This window comes from Dasypus novemcinctus, chromosome 4, assembly GCF_030445035.2.
Source record: "Dasypus novemcinctus isolate mDasNov1 chromosome 4, mDasNov1.1.hap2, whole genome shotgun sequence".
NCBI lineage: Eukaryota > Metazoa > Chordata > Mammalia > Cingulata > Dasypodidae > Dasypus > Dasypus novemcinctus.
Genome location: NC_080676.1, coordinates 24,377,027 through 24,392,034, shown reverse-complemented (window position 1 = coordinate 24,392,034; position 15,008 = coordinate 24,377,027). Strand labels below are relative to the sequence as shown.

The 15,008-nt window shown below is 43.5% G+C and overlaps 1 pseudogene; it reads left to right on the top strand.

Moving 5' to 3' along the window:
- The first annotated feature begins 1,515 nt into the window (after nt 1–1,515).
- On the top strand, nt 1,516–13,664 carry LOC101415682 (E3 SUMO-protein ligase PIAS3 pseudogene; annotated as a pseudogene).
- Nucleotides 13,665–15,008: the final 1,344 nt, after the last annotated feature.

Here is a 15,008-nt window from a genome sequence, read left to right as displayed (position 1 = left end):
TAGTAGTGATGGCCTGATTTCTTTCTGCGGCAAGAGACCTTGCCCAGGGGTGAGAAGAAACCCTAAGTAGGAGACTTTTTGCCAAGAGATTTGTGCCTTGGATGCCGACACTCTGTAGCCCCTAATGGCTAGGAAATGAAGGACTATAATGGTGTTGGCAGCGGAAATTCCTTTGTCGGACTACAAAGCAACGGATCATCCACGTATTGTAGGAGGGAACTCTGATGCAAGTAAAGATCAGCTAGATCCTGAGCTAAGGCATTCCTGAAAATATGGGGTCTGTCTTGGAATCCTTGCGGTGACACAATCCACATAAGCTGGACTGGAGGTTTAAAGTTGGACTCCTACCTTTCTTTCTTTTTTTTTTTTTTTTTTAAAGATTTATTTTATTTATTTAATTCCCCCCCTCCCCCGGTTGTCTGTTCTCTGTGTCTATTTGCTGCATCTTGTTTCTTTGTCCGCTTCTGTTGTCTTCAACGGCACGGGAAGTGTGGGCGGCGCCATTCCTGGGCAGGCTGCTCTTTCTTTCGCGCTGGGCGCTCTTCTTACGGGGTGCACTCCTTGCACGTGGGGCTCCCCTACGCGGGGGACACCCCTGCGTGGCAGGGCACTCCTTGCGCGCATCAGCACTGCGCATGGGCCAGCTCCACACGGGTCAAGGAGGCCCGGGGCTTGAACCGCGGACCTCCCATGTGGTAGACGGATGCCCTAACCACTGGGCCAAGTCCGTTTCCCTGGACTCCTACCTTTCAAAGGCAAATGGAATTGGGAGTTCAGGCGGAGAGGAATGCAGAAAAAGACATCCTTTAAATCAAGAACAGTAAAAGTTTCTGGGACCTGGTTTAGCAGAGTATAAGGGTTGGACATAACGGATGAATAGGTATGACAAAGCTATTTACTGCTCTTAAGTCTTGAACCAACCAGGTAGGTGCTGGTGGACTTTTTCACGGGCATAATGGGCATGTTGTAAGGTGATTGGCAAGGGGTTAGAAGGCCATTCTCTAAGAATTTCTTTAGTCATGGGCAGAGGCCTTTAACAGCTTCCTCCTTAAGGGGGAACGGCTTTCTATGAGGGTAGGGGCTAATTGGTATTATAAGCAATGGAAACCGGGGGAACTCAAAGTGGCTTACCTGGAACCCTGGTATCCCATACGAAAGGATTTATTTGGTCAGCTCTTTCTTGAGGATTTCACTTGGTGGGGTCCCTGGGTCTAACAGTACAGCCAGCCAGACAGTTTCAAACCCAGGCCCATCCACTCTCATTTCTGAGGCATTATATACCTGGGGGTTTGGGCTGGGATCTACCAGTCTAATGCTCGTCCCTAGGAAACGGAGAAGGTCTTGTCTCATTAATGGGACCAGACACTCTGGAATAACTGGGAACTGATGGCTTATTAGATTTCCCAGTCTACAGGGGAGAAGTTTAGTAAATGGTCTAGATTTTGATTTCCTTCCATTTCCCACTATGACACACAACCAAGATGAAAGAGGTCCAGAGTAGAGTGGCAGATTACGATGGAACAAGTGGCTCCTGTAATAATCATACCTGCCATGTCAAGGGTCACCCAAAGCTCCTCCTCCTGGCTGCTGGTTGGCAGTGTCATCCAGGGAGCCACGCTCAGCCTCAGACCTCCTCAGAGGAAGAGAGCAGGGCTCACAGGGGAGTCCTGTTCCCTCTCTGGGGAGCAGTGCACTCCCAGACCCAATGCCCGCCCTATCCGCACCTGGGGCAAGGCCCTGGCGGCTCCAGAGGTGAGGTGGCTTGAGGCTGCCATGTGGGCACTGGCCAGCCTCTCCACACTTGAAGCAGGTTCGTGCTGACGTAACACCTAAACCCAGGGGGCCCTGAGGTGATGGGTTGCCTTGAACGGCAACTGCAAAAAAGTAAGCCTGCTCTCTGGCCTTTACCTTACCACTCCTTACCTTCTCTACCTTGGCAGTGAGGTCTCGTTTGCTGAAGACTGAGAAGGCTGTGTCTAAAAGGGTGTTTGTGGGAGTTTGGGGACCCACAGAAGGCTTTTTTTTTCCCTTAAGATTTTTTTTTTCTTTGTTCACTATGGTTTCTTCTTTTTTTTTAGATTTATTTATTTAATTCCCCCCTCCCCCGGTTGTCTGTTCTCTGTGTCTATTTGCTGCGTCTAGTTTCTTTGTCCCCTTCTGTTGCCAGTGGCACGGGAAGTGTGGGCGGCTCCATTCCTGAGCAGGCTGCACTTTCTTTCGTGCTGGGTGGCTCTGCTTATGGGGTGCACTCCTTGCACGTGGGGCTCCCCTACGCGGGGGACACCCCTGCGTGGCAGGGCACTCCTTGCGCACATCAGCACTGCGCATGGGCCAGCTCCACACGGGTCAAGGAGGTCCGGGGTTTGAACCGCGGACCTCCCATGTGGTAGACGGACGCCCTAACCACTAGGCCAAGTCCGTTTCCCCCACAGAAGGCTTTTTCAGCTTAGGGCTATCTATTAGAGTACATTTAGAGTTAGGATCTATTTCTTCATTACCTCTCCTAACCTTCCCTGAAGTAAGACTGGGTTCTTGCCTTGCTCCTGAGTGATTTCCCTGAACTTACCGTAGTTGACCACTTTGGTAATGCACCTCTTCATCCCCTCAAGGAGGCACGTGGCTGTATGGTCTCTAGCCTCGAGATCTGCCTGTCCCCTTTGATAGTTCCACCCAGGATCTGTATTAGGGATTGCTGTTACTCCCACTGCATCCTGGTTAGGCTGTTGGGTGGCCAGTTTATTGGCATGCCCTTGGGCCTCAATCCAGATGTGGTACTTTTCCTCTGGGGTGAAGCAAGTTAAAGAATAATGTGCATGTCACCCCATGTTAGTTCATAGATCGTTGTGAGGTACTGGAACCCCTCAGTAAATTTGTTGGGGTCCTCAGAGAACCAACCTAACTTCTCTTCACACTGTGTCGGTTCAGCCACAGAGAAGGAGGCACGCATCCTAATGGTTTCTGTGTCCCCATTATCTACTTCCCTTAAAGGGTTGAGACCCTTAGGCTTCTTACCTGGGTGGAATGAGGCTCCACTTTGAGCTAGGTCCCAAGTCATACGAGGAGGTGCTGAAGCCTCCACTGGAGGTTAGTTTAAAGGGGCTTCTGGGTCTGGAGTCAAGTCATAGAGAGATGGGCCACTAAGAAGGGGTCATCTAAGATATCATCTTTCTTGGGAGGGGACTTACTCTTCACTCTGAGGTTTCCTTCTGCATAGTATAGCTGACAAGAACCCCTTAGGTTTTTATTATAACATAGGGCTATAAAAAGCTGATATAGGGAAAGTCTACCCATTTTCCTTCCCTCTTACACAGTAGGGCTATCTGAAGTATAGGGCGTGGATTGAGGGTCCCATTTAGTGGCCACTCCTGGCCATCCTTTAACTTGTACTGCAGCCACATGGTGTTGTTGAGAGAGATTAGCCTCTTCTTTTTTAGACCATCGGTAGGCAGGTGGAACCAGCTGCTGAGAAGATATCCCAATGGGGAGTCTGCTGGAATGCTGGAAGAGCCGCCCATTATCCTAGGGGAGGATAAGATGCGTTTGTCAGTCTGGTGGTGTCCCACCACTAGTCCTGACTGAACGGATTGCTCATTGAGCCAGCATCCTGAAATCAGGAGCCCTGCTTGTGTCCCCTCATTCTGGGCATTCCCAGAACCTTAGAGGTCCTGGAGGTATCTGGGTCCAAGACAAAATACCCAAGCCAGCTGACCCTAGGAAAGGGACTGGCTAAGTACCTTTCCTTTGGCCACTTTACAGTGGTCTTAGGAGCTGACTATGAGTGAGTTCACCTCACAGCTGCTCCCAGGGGCCAAGTTCCTCAGTTAAACCCAACATTTAAAGCCCCTTAAAAAAAACTAGAGACTAATTGTCCCGTGACTTGCCAGGAAACACCCTCAGGGACCATCATGCCCAACTCCAGACAATCTCTGGACCTCTCCAAGGTAGAGAAGGAGCAAAGCCTCAGGGCACTGCTGAGAGTAGGGCTCCAGCCTCTCTAACAAATGTATTTTTGGTTTCTATGGCATTCTACAGCATCTCACAGACCCAAAATGAGGACAGCAGTAGTTGGAAGATCAAAGGCACTTTTAATTAAAAGGAGTTAACTAGTTGGCTAAGGAAACAATAGAATGGGTGATAGCCATTCTGAACTCACAGTAATGGCCTGGCAGACTCCCGGTAGACTCCTGCTCGACTTACCCACATGCCCAGTCAGATCTCAAGGGCAGTTTCACCTGCTTCCCAGAACTTCCTGGGTTCTACAGGGCACAGGGACTCACCCCTACCACCTCCAAAGAGGGAGCCAGAAGTCTAGGCAGATCGAGTTTATGTCTTGTGGGAGCCCATCCAGGAACCCCCTTTAAAATGTCAGAACCAAAGAGGGCACAGACATACTCTAAAAATTATTCATCCGTTCTTGTCAGGTGTTGGGAAGGATTACCTGCCTCTAGACCTCCTCCTGGCTGCCGCTCATCAAAGGAAGATGGGGAAGAGTTGGATTCCTCTAGGTTCTTGGCTTAGTTGCTTAAAAGAATTTAAGAACATGCCAGTTTAGTTAGGCCAGTAAAAAGAGTTTATTGGGAAATAGGGGAAAGAACAGAGCTTGCTGAGAAATGGGAGAGGAGGACAGAAATAGGCACCCAGATTTGGTGCTGATTCCTCCAGGCAGAGAGAGCAATCTGGCTTGGTCACCACTGCTAATGCTAAGTGGAGGGGCCCCAGCTGTTGTTGTCTACCCCACCAAAAGTGGGGGCCAGTAGTGAGGACTGTTTGGAATATCCAGGGCCAAGGGGTGGTCCCAGAAAGAGAAACTGAGACCTCAAGGATAAACCCAAGGTCTCAGTGAGGTCTTACAGCCCTGCTGTCTGTCGTCATGTAGTGGCTCATCTTCTCCTCGTTTCCCTAGCTAACCTGCCTCACTAGAGCGCCAGAAAGTCATTTCTGAAGCAGCTACCATCAACAGAGCAGAAAAGTAGGGAAGCTTCATAATTTCAGAAATGCTGCCAAAGAAATTAAAGCCTTATTTAAGGTTTGATGGACTTGGATTTAGTTAGCCATTAGTTAGCTCCTGACCTTGTGTGAGTCACCCAAGATCTATGAGTCTCTTTTCTCCTCTCCAAAATAAGGCATTGACTAATGATCAATAAAGTCCCTTCCAGTTCTTTGATTCTAATGGCAGATTGAGAATTTAAGCTCTGCCAAGGTAAAATAAAATACTGTACTTTCTTTTGAACCATTGAGCTATTGCAGAGACCCTATATCTCATTACATGTGACATAATATTGTCTACTCTTAAGACTCACTCTGCGTTTTAGACTTTTATTTATTTTAACAATAATGGACTGAGACCCAGTTTACAATAATTACAAAAAAAAAAAATACAGCTTAATGCACTAGTCCAGATTTATTTTTCACTTTGAGTCACCCATCACAACTCTGAAATAAGTAAAATAATATGAAAATCCTAAGTCTCTAAAGAGCCTTTGTAAAAACTAGCCTGAAAATATTACAATGTCTGTTTAGTTTTTGAACAATTTATTAGTAAAACTTAAATGACTACAACCATCAACGGACTTATGGTTGTTTTCAAGAATTACCAAAAAAAAAAAAGCAAAACCAAAAAACCTCAAACCACTAACTCTAACAGTAGGTAGGTAAGAACAATGAGTCACAGCTCTGCCTTTTATGTTTAGATACAAATTGCACTTATCACATCTAGGAATTTGAATCAAACTTTACCAAGTGGAAACGGATTTATCTATTTACTTGATTCATGGAGACTCAGTGCCTCTAGGCAATCAACTTAACACTTTGCAGAAAGACATCAGTGATTTGAAATTCTTGCTACAAAACCTACTATGCCCCACTGTGCTATCTCTGATTATTCTTAAATGAAATCCCAGTTGCAGAAAAGTTCACTGTACTAGGGCTCTTAATAGTTTTAGTGAAACACTTCATAGATTCTAAAGCACTCGAGCCATACCTCCAAATAACAGGCAAAACCCCAGAGCCTCCTTCAAAGACTACTCACAGTTCAGATACCACCAGGATCCTCAAAGGTACATCCTCAGAACCACAGAGTTAAGACAGAAACTAACTCTTTATTCTGCTAACTATATAGGAACTCTTTTCTATGTTATCAGAGATCTTTAAAGCTCCGTAAAGTATCACGTTCCTGTCAACATCAACTTGAGATTAAACACTCCAAACCTGAAAGTAATTCCCAGGAACTGAAAGTCAGTTCTTTCGTGACATATGGTTGGGACTTGGCATTACCTATGTAAGATTCATCAGATTGAACATTTCTAAGCAATCCAGAGAGTTCATGCCATGTATTAATTTATCAATAGTTCTAACCAATTTGTAAATGATGAATCTGGGTATAACCCTTAGCAAGTGAAAACACAGCATCTCCAACTCCACAGTTTTGTTGTTTTCTACTTCTCATAAAATCATTAAAGAAATAATCTTTTTTTAAAATGGCCCTTAAAATAGGATCAGATGCTAATAATGGTGACTAAAATGCAGAAAATCATAAGTTTCCCATAAAGAGATAGTTCTTGACCTGAAGAAACTCTTAGGTGGGAAACTATACTATAGTAAGCTACCATATTGTGGACACTGTGAAGATTTTTAAATGCTATTCAAATCTTAATGGTCTGTTGTCACATGCAAAAAGCAAAGTAAAGTAAGCTGGCACGTAGTGAATACTACGATGTACAGTAACTATACTACAGTAAAAAAAGATCACAAGACAGGTAAAATTGCTTAGGATACAGTTTACCACTTTATAAATCTAAACAATTATTGACAGTTATATAGACAAAATACTAAGATGCATCATCATTTAAGGGACCTGAAAGATAGAGACCATTTCTATAATCTTCCTGAAAAAACAAAAAGTTAGTTATACTCTGCCTCTGTAGCATTCAATTTCCACAGCTTCCCAAAAGGGAGCTATGAGTTAGAAGAATTACATGAGAAAAAGTTAAAATGACAGGGAGAGAATCTAAACCAAAGAGATATAAGATCCATATATTACATGCACTTAACTGTGGACAAGTGGAACTATTAAAAAAACATTTTATAGTCTCATAGAAAACTTGTTGTCTCTTCAATAAATCCATGGGAGTTGTACATGGGTATTGGCTATGCTGTCAACAGAGTAAAACTCTCTACTGAGGATATGCTTAAGAGTGACAGGTGTATTTTATTGATTATATTAATCAATATTAAATGACTGTCAACTTTATTTATTTATTATGCATCCCAAAATATTATCATCTGGTGACAACTTCAACATCTCAATCTTGAAAACCTACATTTTCGTTTCTAAAGATATGTTAGTTTCTTTAATGAGACTCAAGAAACAGATTCTACAATCATAGAATCAATCTCAGAATACGAAGAAAACTTCTATGTAACTCAGTCCAACCTTCAACCAAAAATCATGAATTATCTCTGGTTCTTTCCAGGCCAGTGACAACCCAGATGCTGTTTGTATACTTCATATGATAGGAAACCTCCTCATTTGAATTCTAAGAGTTCTACTTTTTAAAATTCATATATTCACTTTAAATATGCCTCTTTCTAATTTTTACAACTAAGTCCTAATTTCTCCATCTGGAGCATCAAAGAATAAATCAAATCCCACTTCCAAATGAAATCTGCATAAATGTTTAGAGATGGTTATCATAAGTAAAAGACTCTAGCACATCATAACAATTCAATAATAGAAACTATTATTTTTATCATCAAACCCTATTTTCCCCCCTGGGGAGGAAAGAAAGTAACAAGAAGGGGCCCAAGGGCATATCTGACATTTTGATAATGTTATGTCTTGTCATCTAGGCACTGTTTACATGGATGAGTTCATTTTGTGAATATTCATTGTGTTGTACATTTATCATTTGTGCAATTTTCTGGATGTTTACCTCAGTGGATTTTATTAAAAAAATATTATTTCATTTGAAAGGAATGAACAGAAAATAATCTGTGGACCAGAGTAGAGAATCAGTAAAAGCTGTAATTCATATGAGAAATTATTTTATCTGTATATTAAAGGTGTCATATAAATCAGTTGAGAAAAGATAGATTACATAAAATTATGTTGGAGCAACTCGATAGCTACTTGGGAAAAAATAATGAAGTCTTTCCAAAATCTTTATATCAAAATAAACTCAACAGGTAAAAATTTAAATGCAAAAAAAAAACATATAGTATTTTAAAAAATGATATTGTATTATGATTTGGATGATATTTTCTGTATGCAACACAAAAGGAAAAGATTAATCAATTAGCCATAAAAATTTTTTAAAGTTATTTTAACAATAAACCATACAAAGACCAAAAGGAGTTTTCAGGGCACTATTTCTTAGAACTTGCTTCTCCACACTCTTAAGTTGTAAGAAATTTATTTAGTGAAGTTTGCCTTAAACAACAGGGCTGATAATACTGAACTTTATCTGAGCCCTGTGCGCCCAAATAGTTGAGATGGTTGAGACATTCCCCACTCTTTATGTTCTAGGAAGTGGCTAATCCCAAAAGATCACTATATTCTATCCTATCCCCAGATAAGACCAACCTCTGTCTTTCTCAATAATTCTCATTTACTTGCCTCTATAAAACCCTAGACCCCCTTCCTTTCCTTTGAGTTGTTACTCAATAATGAATGTTCTCGCTATGCAATGACCTAAATAAAATCTCCTTAAAAAGTAAGCGTTAAAAAATGATGAACAAAATCATAATATAATTGATAAATTCAAAACAAATAGTTGAACATATAACCAAGTTCTTATTTTCTTGACAACAGACATTCATAAATCAATCCTTTTTAACCTAGCAAATTGATACAAAAATCAAAAATTTTGATAATATTCAGTACCAGTGAGAATGGGAGAGAAACAGGTAGTCTTAATATATAATATATTTGTGCTACTGTAATTAGTGCAACTTCTTAGTAGCGTTACCAAGCAAGGGCTCATTGCCCGATGAGCATAGAAGTCAATGCTGTGACACCAGGATTTCAAGTAATGAAAGAGTTTTTATTGCAGGGCAGCCGAACAAGAAGACCGGGAGGGGAGACCTGAAAAATTTGTCTCCCCGAGTCTAAAGAGCTTAGGGTTTTTATGGGATTCAAACAAAAGCAGGAGGAGATAGTGACATTATATACTGATTGATTATGTTTTGGATACAGTAAATAGGGAATGAGCAAGTGAGGGCCCAAGAAGCCCTTCCAAATCGATAAAAGCTAGCTAGGGTAAGCACAAACCAGCCGTAAATGAGGCCTATAAATGACATGTTATAAAAAATGGACAAGCATCTGGTTACACCAATGTTATAGATCACTCGGTTAACATAGGATAACTACAATAACAAGTAAAGGAATGGAGATAAGCTGAACAAACAGACTGTGGGGGACTATAAATAAGGGATAAGCATTTGGTTACAGCGATATAATAAACTGCTCAGTGAACATAAGATAAGAAAATAACAAGTAAAGAAATGGAGATAAGCTAATCTGAAACTGACTATAAGTGAGGGACAAGGAAGCCACCTGGTTTCAGCAATGTTATAAATCCTCAGTTATAATTATAATTTAAGTAAATCCCCGGTAATCAGTGGTTATACTAGCTCCACAGTTTTTTCCTCCCCATGGTTTCAGGAGGCATGGAGCGAAATCTGTCCAAATTTAACATAGTTTTGATGGTGCAGTTCCAATGGTAAGAATTTACCTTGTGCATGTACTAACAAAAATATACCTTGATAAATGTACAAGGATGTTCATTCACCATTGCTTTTTACAGCAAAGCAATAGGGGAAAGCTTCCATATGATGAAACAAGGCACTAATTAAATAAACTATAGTTTAAGCAAACAAAAAACAGCCATTTAAAAAGAATGAAGTGCTAATATGTAGTACTCTCCAAGATAAATTGATCCATGAAATAAATGAGATGTTAAACAGTATGATGTACAAATTCCATTTGTGTGTATAAGACCCTGCTACTAGTCATTACTTCTGCACAGTGTGCCCACAGCTTTCTACTGTAGGGTTGTTTTGTTTCTGTTTCTGCTTTTTAGTCATATCTTTACAGTTTTATTTAATCCATTTGCAAGTCTGATTTAATGGCATTCATTTGAAACCCTTCTGAAAGCAATCAGGGTCCAAACATAGACTTTGTGCCTATCAGTTTATCTGTACCTCTTATCCTGGCCATAACCCCTCTCCCCTCTCCCCTCACCTCTATCAGCACCACAGTATATCATCAGAGATACCTTGTCTGCTAGGTATTCCACCACCACCCCTCTCTCGTTCTCCCCCACCTCCTTTTCCTTGCACACTTTATGAATCTGAGCATATGGGTAAAGGGATGGTGTGGACAGTGACTTTTTTTATTCTAGTCATCATCAGAAGTGGAAGGAAAGTGGAAGAAGCACTATAGATACCTCACAACTGAATCTGCTCCTACCGTCATCTATCGGAGAACCTGGAGCTTAGGATGTTCATGTTTCGCGTCAAAGGAATCTGCCAGTTATGGAGACGAGTATACTAAAAGAGCATCATTATTTAGTCTAAGCTCTTCTGAGGCTTTTCATCTAAGCCGTTAAAGTTCTTCAGGATAAGCATTACTCTCCCGTCTATGAATACGCTCCTGTGTCTGAGCCACAGGCAAGATTAAATGGCTTATTCGAGGACTCAGAGCAAGCCATGGTGAGAGTTAGAAATCACATTCAAGATGTCAGATTCCAGCTTCTCCGTCAGTGACTAGAGAATCAATACCACTTCTCACCTCTACGGGACTCATTTCTAAGCCCTTGCTGTACCTTTCATTCCGGATTTTAAAAGTTCTTCATAAAGAAACTTTTCATTTTAAACATACCCCAGACCCTGAGGTACTTCTCACGACGACGCCCATGGACACCTCTGCCCTTCTGAGAAGGCAAGGAATGAAGAAAAGAAGGGAGACCAATTTAATTTCCACCTCAGTCACTGACTTGCATTATCATATTGAACAAATGATTTTGCTTACATGTTCTGACTTAGCTGAAGAGTTTGGATAAAACTTCACATCTCCTTTGGGAAGTATAAGAGGTACTGAGATCATTTCTTTAAAAACCTTGGAGCTCAATGATACTAAATGAAAAGAAAGAACAGGTAGCCCTCTGCATTTTTCTGTTACTGATTTAGGGCCTAACAAATTTGTATTGCCTCAGGAAATTCCCTTCCCCCAGCAATGACTCTGATTTCACTCAGTCTGATAGACTAAGGCTCAGAGGATGTTTGCAAAGCCTAGAAACACAGAGAATCATGCAGAAAATTAAGGCACTTACCATCCTGCTTTTACATGCCAGGTTTCTGGTGCTAGATAACCAATATTCAAATTCTAGTTCCTTTAGGTGGCTTATTTATTAGTCTGGGCTAAAACTAATACCAACATCATATAATAGTGAAATTAAATTAGTTAATAATATATATCAACAGGAGAATGTGCAGCACATTACAAGAACTAAATGTCAAATGTTGTTATTCTTGTTCTTATTATTGCTCTTATTTTATGGTAGACTAGATAAGGGTATGTAAATGTGTTTTAATCTCAAAATTGACCCAAACTTTCTATCAATCAGAGAGTCATTTGCATTGGTTGCTCCTCTTTCAGATAAACCGGGAATCAATAAATTTTTTTCTATAAATATTTCTGACTTTCTGGGTCACACAGTCTCTGTCGCAACTATTCAGAGTTCAACTCGGTCATTATAGCTTGAAATCAGACATAAAAAAGACAAAACTTAAAAAAAAAAAAAAAAAACACCTCCCAGCCCAGCCTCCGGGCCTGGGAGCCCCCTCCCCGCTCCCGGGGACTGCCGCACGTGGTGACGAGTTTCCGGGTGTCTGAGCTCCAGGTGCTCCTGGGCTGCCGGGAACAAGAGCAGACGCAAGCACCAACTCCTGGCCACGGCCCTGCACCTCCTCAAGCCCGGCTGTGCCCCCAGCGTCCAAATGAAGATTGAAGAGCTTTACCGCCAACGCTTTCCCGGAAGACCCTGGGGCCCTCTGGTTTCTGCCTGCTCTCTCTGCCCCCTGGTACCCCTCTCGTAGGCTCCCCGGGCCCCCTAGCCCCTATGCCCCCAGCCCTCTAGGCCCCTGGCACTCTTCTGGGCCCCAAGCGTGAGGCAGACACGCACCCCTGCCCCAGCCTGTGCACCCTGATGTCACCATGAAAGGATTGCCCTTCTATGAAGTCTACGGGGAGCTCATCCGGCCCATCACCTCGCATGGACTTCTAGCCAGAGGTTTGAGGAAGTACATTTTACCTTTGCCCTCACAGCCCAGCAAGTGCAGCTGACTCTCATGTCCAGAGAGGTTTTGCCAGGAGCCAAATGTGATTATGCCACACAGGCGCAGCTAAGTTTCTGTCTCTGTGAGACCAGCTGCCCCCAGGAAGATTATATCCCTCCCAACCTCTCTGTCATGGCCAATGGGAAACGGTTCCCCCTACTGGGTTACCTTCCCCCCACCAAGAATGGGGCTGAGCCCAAAGAGGCCCAGCCTCCCCATCGACACAACACCCCTGGCTCAACTCTCAGACACTGTTCCCAACACCATCGTGGTCAACTGGTCATCTGAGTTTGGATGGAATTACTCCTTGTCTGTGTAGCTGGTAAGGCAGCTGACTGCAAGGACCCTTCTACAAAAGTTCAGAGCAAAGGGCATCCAGAATCCAGACCATTCCCAGGCACTGATCAAGTAGAAATTGACTGCTGACACCGACAGTGAGGTGGCCACTACGAGTTTCCGAGTGTCACTCATGTACCCACTGGGGAAGATGCCCCTGACAGGTCTCTGTCATGCCCTCACCTGTGCTTACTTGCAGAGCTTCGATGCTGCCCTCTATCCACAGATGAATGAGAAGAAGCCAACGAGGACATGTCCTGGGTGTGACAAGAAGGCTCCCTGTGCATCTCTGATCGTTGATGGTTTATTTATGGAGATTCTTAATTCCTGCTCGTGTTGTAATGAGAGCCAGTTCATGGAAGACAGATCCTGGTGCCCAGTGAAACCTAAGAAGGAGACATCTGAGGTTTGCTCCCTGCCAGGGTATGGGCTGGATGACCTCCAGTACAGCCCAGTGCAAGAAGGAAATCCATAGGAGAATAAGAAGGTTCAAGTTATTGACTTGACAGTAGAGAGCTCATCAGATGAGGAGGACCTGCCCCCAACTGGCAAAGGAGTCCTGACCTCTGGTCACCAGCCATCCTCGGTGCTACGGAGTCCTGCTATGGACATGCTGGGCGGGGATTTCCTGTCCATTCTCCCACTGCATGAGTACCCTCCTGCCTGCCCCCTGGGGGCCCATATCCAAGGTATAGGTTTATTTTCTTTCCTTCAGACTGAGAGTCAGCACTATGGCCCCTCCGTCATCACTTCACTAGATGAACAGGGTGCCCTGGGCTACTTCTTCCAGTACCAGGGGACCCCTTCCGACTTCTTGGGCCTCTGCCCCCATGTTGGGAAGCTCTCACTATAGCTCTCCTCCGGCACCCTCTCCTGGCCGTGTCAGCAGCATTGTCACCCCTGGGAGGACCTTGAGGGAGGGGCATGGAAGACCCCTGCCCTCAGGTCCCTCCTTGACTGGCTGTCGGTTAGACATCATTTCCCTGGACTGAGTGCCCTGGATTGTGGAGCCGTCACCGCCTCCCAACACTGAGCAGGTATTATGTCGTGGCGTCCAGACCCCTGACCGCTTTGACCCCTCAGAGGGACTTTGGCCAAAGGCCAGACAGACCTCCATGGACACCTCCTTTTGGCCTCATCTCTGCCTGACAAGGCCAGCACCCAAAGGATTAATGCTTAACCTCTTTTTATGGACATTCAGGGTCTATTCATGGAAATGTTCTATAGAGGGAGGCACATTCCTTTGGGTGTGTTAACCAAGGCAGTAGGAGGCAGAGAGCACAGGCTGTGAGTTGGTGGAAGGGCTGCCTCCTCTCAGCCTTGACCATGTCTAGAGCCTTGGGGGGAGAGAGCCCTTCTCTTGTCCCCTCGATGCCTTCTTCTCCCATCCCCCTAGTCCATGGCTCTGTTCCTTCCCCCACAACCATTGTTTTTTCATGTCCATTCCATTCCATTTGGCCAAACAGGTGGAGGGAGGCAGACCTATGGACAGAGAACTCTATTTTGGGTTGTACTTTTTTTGTACATAAACAAAATACTCCAACGATGACTTCCCCTGACCAGCACATCGAAGTATAACTGAGGTGGAGATAAGGCCTTAGTCCTGGTCCCGAGGCGTTTGGGAACAGGGTCTGGCTTGTTGCTTGTGCCTCTTTCTATTTATATATTTATGTTCACAGTGTTTCTTACACCAACCAGCCGAGGGTCTAAGCTTCCAGAGGCCCATGGCCTGTGGTTAGGCCTGACTCCTTCTGTACCTTTCTGGGAAGTGGGACAACCCTCATGCCCTCATTCTCAATCTCCTTTTACAGGCTTTTCCAGGGCCTAGGACCTCTGTTGTAATTTACTTTTTATCCCCAAAGTTGTAAGGAAGTTCTTACCCACTAATAAAGGTTGTGAATGCTCAAAAAAACAAAACAAAAACAGGTATTGGCTTGCAGAAAATAACCCTTAAGATAAGTCATTGTTTTTGCCCATTGAGGGAAACTGGGTCAGAAGGCATGAGATAAATACATTTCTCATCACTATAGTCCACATATCCTTCAAGGGAAGATGATGATGCTCCCACAGGGCACAGAACGCTCAGTTTAGAAAGCAAAGCTTTATCGAGCACAAAGAGAAAGAAGCCACTTCAGGGCAACAAGTGGCATTCATTTAGCAAAGGATTGGAAAGAACAGTCATCTTTGAGAACATGGTTGATGAAGTTTTGATTCTTAAAGAGAACTTTGAACAATTAGAGATGTAGAAATTAAGAATGTCTGAAAATATGTAAGAAAGGCTTTATTTAAAAGAAAGCAACATCCCACACTGGTTTAGAACATGGATAATGGGGAGA